Source organism: Corylus avellana, chromosome ca9 (assembly GCF_901000735.1).
Source record: "Corylus avellana chromosome ca9, CavTom2PMs-1.0".
Classification (NCBI taxonomy): Eukaryota; Viridiplantae; Streptophyta; class Magnoliopsida; order Fagales; family Betulaceae; genus Corylus; species Corylus avellana.
The window spans coordinates 2603780-2608960 of record NC_081549.1 but is presented as its reverse complement, the minus strand read 5'-3'; the positions used below and the strand labels follow the sequence as shown (position 1 = coordinate 2608960).

Here is a 5181-nt window from a genome sequence, read left to right as displayed (position 1 = left end):
TTGATGGACTGCTTATTAGCAGAGACAGAGTACGTGATGCACTTCTGGTGCTTGTTCAGGTACTTTCATCTATTCTTTTTTTCCTTTTCCCTGATTATCTTGTTTGTTCTTTTAATTACAGAATAATTTTGCTCATATGTCTGGAATGGAAAACCACTTTGAAAGGAATTGTAGTGAACCATGGTATCCATGATTGCGCTAAGGCATAACTATATATGCTCGTACAGTGAGGCTTTTTGATTTATGCCAAATTGTCTAGTGTTTTTACTGTAACTGCAACTTAGAACATGGTTAGGTGGATGCTTCCCTGTTCTTGATTGAATATTGGTTTTTGGGTGCCAACATTCCCAGCCTTTCGATTAAAATTTAAAAATTACTGGTTGACTGATGGAACTGTTCTTTTGCTAGGACGATCAATTTATTGACATGTTTTACAAAGCATTGGTGAAGGTGCACCATCCATGAGTACCTTTAGAGAACTAGTGAGCTTCTTTCTGAAGATTTTGCTGAGCCAAAAGTATGTAAAATCAGTTGTGTACATAGCTCTTTTTTCCCTGGTTCGCAGAAATAATGGCAGTTAAAATTTTCCTTTGGTTTAACATCATCAAACTCCAGCCTTCCTTCTGGAAGCTTACCAACTTTGAGAAGTTGCTTTCTTGGAGGTTGGAAGGGTGGCGCTCTCTTGTTTGGTTCTGTTTACGTCAAAATCTTCCCTCAAATAGATTGTTTGTAACATGACATAGAGATTTATTTTCGTTTCAAAAGTTTTTTTTTGTTTTTGGTTTTTAGTTTTTTTTGGGCAATTGTTTGACGTCAGTTCTTTAGACTGTTGTGGGTTGTACTGCTGGTGTCCAAACCTCTGTTAAGATTCTAGGAACAACGAGCAAAGATATCAAGAAGTTTGGCTTTAGTGGAAGCTAGCATGCACAAAATGTCCTCTTTTTTTTTTTGACTTTCTCATACTTCTTCCTTACATTTTCATTTTCATTTCATGGGTGATCTTAAAAGGAAAATAATGGAATTTCCTGCCTTAGTGCTTTACACAAGCCATGTCTGGCTTTGCCTCAGGGTGAGACCGGATCTTATATGGAAGACATCGCCGGCCACCATACGGTGGATCTGACAGTCCTAGCAAGGCCGCCAGACGGTGGCACACTAGTGGCCAACATGCAAGCCTTTATTTATTTATCCTTAAAAGAACAAATGAAAGGAGAATAATTGATAATGATTTCAAATACTAAGCGGAATGAATACTCTTACACTCCCATTTGAAGTTGAATTTTTTAAAAAATAATGGAAAATAATGGGCTTGAAGTATTTTAGTAAAAATGATGTTAATGGACTAGACTCTTTAGCCAGAGTTTAAATAAGGAAAGAATTATCTATTAATTATTTTACGAGAAATGTTATATACCATACAAATGTTAAGAGTTCACTCATGCATTGGGCAGTAGCCTCAAAGCATGAGGCTTAGAACATGGAGGCTTTTTGTTTTGGGTTCGTAAAAGGTCTGATAGCCTAAGTCTCTCTATTTTAAATATAAAAATGACCAAGAAGAAAAGAATTTTTAATAATAAAAAAAGTTCAAAAAATAAGTTTAGAGATTTGAACAGCTTATATTTTCATATACCAGGTTAGGGGGAGGATTGGATCCCCCATTACAGGTTATGGTCAGGAAAGCAGAGATCGTGTTGTACGCCATTATATTCCTAACAAGATTTGGACCAATGAAGATGGTGTAGAGCATGTAGAGGTAATTTCATGCAAGCATGATAACTCGAGTTTGTTATCTATAAGCAACTTCCACTAAGCATATGCATTACAGTTTTATTCTTATCAATTATTTGAAATAATCTCCATTTAAGATATGCAACACAATTTCCATCAAGCATGTTAAATAAAGAAAGGAGAATGACTTTCATGAACTTTGCAATTTGAATAATTTTAGTGTAATATTCTCTATTCGACTATTCTGGAATTTATTATGATTCTAGATGTTATTATTATATGTTTGGGAAAATTACAGTTTACCCCCCCAAAGTTGTCAGCGATTTGCAATTCCGCCTCCAAAGTTTCAATTTTTGCAATCCACCCCTCTAAAGTTTCAATTTTTTGCAATTCAGGCAATCCGTCAGTCAAAGCCGCTTTGACTGACGGAACAGTGATCATGTGCGCCACACGTGATCACTGTTGGCCTTTTTGTACCCAAAATACCCCCACGCACGCCCAACCCATTTGACCCACGCCCAACCCAACTCACGCCCAAAATACCCCCATGCTGGAGTTCGTTGAATCCCTAAAACCTGGTTTCGAACTTGGTTGGCTTTGCTTAGATCTGGCTTGTCTGTGGGAGGAGAACAAGGTGTGGGGCAAGCACATGGAAGAGGACAAGGCATGGGGCAACGCGTTAGCTTTCTGGGATGCTCTCATCTCCCAACATCTTTCTTTGAGCTTAGACTTAATTAACCAATCCAAATGCAGCACATGGTTTTCCTGAAGATCTGTATGCCACCAACAAACAAAACATACAAGCAACAAATTGACTTGTGCGATCCCTTTAGGAAGACTGTCAACAAAATGAATAATTAAAATTTGAATTAATTTTGTAGAAAATGACATTCAAAGTTTGAATTAATTTAGTGTTAAAGGGGACTTTGTCTTTGAACGCCAAAGGGGGCAGAGGAGGAGATTTCGATCTGTTGCAGGAGATTCCGTCATTTGGGCTCTCCATCTTGTTGCAGGTAAAGGCAAATTTTCGAGCAATGACCCATCAACGAACTCTGGCGAAGGAGCAGCATCAAACGACGCCGTTTGCTGTGGGTAAGGTGTGGGTGAGGGCATTTTGGGTACAAAAAGGCCAACAGTGATCACGTGTGGCGCACATGATCACTGTTCCGTCAGTCAAAGCGGCTTTGACTGACGGATTGCCTGAATTGCAAAAAATTGAAACTTTAGGGGGGTGGATTGCAAAAATTGAAACTTTGGAGGCGGAATTGCAAATCGCTGACAACTTTAGGGGGTAAAAGTGTAATTTTCCCTATATGTTTTGGAAAATTTGAATTGTGGATAAACATCTGTTCATCTCTACTTATGTCTGACCAATTTAATGTAGATTAATTTCTATATGCGCGGACCCCATGGAGCTGGAAAAGTTTACACTGAGATGTTCAAGGACCCAATGAACAAGCAGTGGAAGTATACGGATTTGATTGTTGTGATCATATCACCAACTCTTTCACAATTGATTCTAGAGTCTTATATGCCGGCTTATAACTTGGACACCAAGTAGTCAGATTCTGACAAGGTTTCTTTATGTACCAAATAACATGGAAAAAGTTACCAATCTAGTGATGTTAATAGTTATTCTTCTCATTCTTAATTTTATGGGGAAACTTCCCATACCGGCCGTAGGGGGTGGCCGAAACTACCTCCAAGCCTTTGGGGCTAGTCTGGCCACCCCCAAAAGCCCAAAACCATGAATGAAATTTTTTTTTAAAATAAAAAAATAAAAAAATAATAATTTTAATGCCCAAAACGACGTCGTTTTGGGCTGGGGTGGGTGTTGTAGTTTTGTGGTGTTTTCGAAATTTCAAGTGGACTGGATGAGAGTATAATGGACATAAAATGTCAAACCGTTTGAATTGAATGTTGAAAACTAACAGAGGAGTTCAAAGCGATAGAAATTGAAAGTTTAGGGGTATAAAGTGAGAGATTTGAAAGTTCAGGAAGGTTTGCAAAATCAGCTGGAAGTTCAGGGGGCCAAAGTGAAGTTTTTCCTATATATATATATATATATATAACTCTTTGGAAAGTGCTGAGTTTGAATTTTGAAGTCCAATTTTGTATTTACTAGCAAGAAGAATTGTGATGAGAATGTTTCATACTTTTGTTGCGTATGTATCAAGTTGGGTAAGCTGATTGTTTCAGGCTTATCCACATGTATGACACTGACCTCAGGGTTGTACGAAGGAAAAGCATGATTGAAAGTGAAATAATTTTTTTTTTTTTTTTTTTTGGAATTTATATTGCTTTTACTTTTTACTTGTGAGATTTGAGTTCAATTGACTTTTTTTTTTTTTTTTGGGTGCAAAGTGTATTTGAGTCCAATCATGCTAATTCTTGGCCAATGTTACCAAGTTTGTCAGTTGATTTTTACCAATGATTTTTTTGTTCAAAGAACTGCATCTTGTTTAGGATGTTTCTTATAGCAACTTACTCCAAGTGTGCTTCTTTAGTCTTTTGTTTATTTTCTATGATTTTTTTTTTGATATATTGAACATCAATGAAATGAAAATTATGGACAAATTATTGACGCCAATCATTTCTCTTATTTATATAAAAATGCTTATACTTTGGTCAATACATATGACTAATCTAACGAGATTATATGCAAATAAGTAAAGAGACTGTTTGAGATTGCTTTATGAAACTTAAAAAACCTGATTGTGTTATGAAACTTAAAAAACCTAAAAAGCTATGCAAAATAAAAAATTGATATATTTGGTAAAAAAATTATTTTTACTAAACAGAATTTACCTCTATAATTTTTTTTTTTTTTTTTTGGGTAACGTGGACCTTCTGTTTATAATAGGGGTGTCAACTCAATCCGATTTTTCGATTTTTGGCCAAAACTGGGAATCGGAACCAGAACCGGGACCCCAGATCGGGGTCCTGGTTACTGGCCGGTTTCGGTTTTACCTGGTTTGGTAACCGGTTTCTCCCTTGCTCATTGTCCCACTCCCACCAAATCCGAAATTGTAGGACTCCAAATTAAACAAGTCCATCACAAATTTAAGGAACGTGCAAGTAAATGAAGTAATGAACACTAAAAAGTAGAGTAGATTAAATCCTATCCACTAAAACCAAGCAAAACAACAAAATTTTCATAGATCAACAAAGAAAATATCAAATAAACCTAGAAATAAAAAGTCCAGAACTGGTTGAGTGCTCATTGCTCAGCTGACAGAGCGAGAGATGGAGACGAAGCGAGAAAGGGAGAAAGAAAGGGGCCAAATGGATGTGAGAAATGTTTGAAATAAAAATTCACCGAATAAGTGTTGTATTGTTGTGAAATGAAGAGGGGGAAACAAGAAATGGAATGACCGAATGGGTGATAACTGGCTGCTAGTGCTCATTGCTCGGCTGACGGAGTGAGAGATGGAGACGAAGCGAGAAAGGGAG

General features: G+C 36.9%; 1 long non-coding RNA gene across 1 annotated transcript; it reads left to right on the top strand.

Moving 5' to 3' along the window:
• LOC132161953 (uncharacterized) lies at nucleotides 1-3952 on the top strand. Its single transcript, XR_009438188.1, has 4 exons — nucleotides 1-59; nucleotides 409-517; nucleotides 1634-1753; nucleotides 3113-3952. It is a non-coding gene; the product is annotated as an uncharacterized LOC132161953 (long non-coding RNA).
• Nucleotides 3953-5181: the final 1229 nt, after the last annotated feature.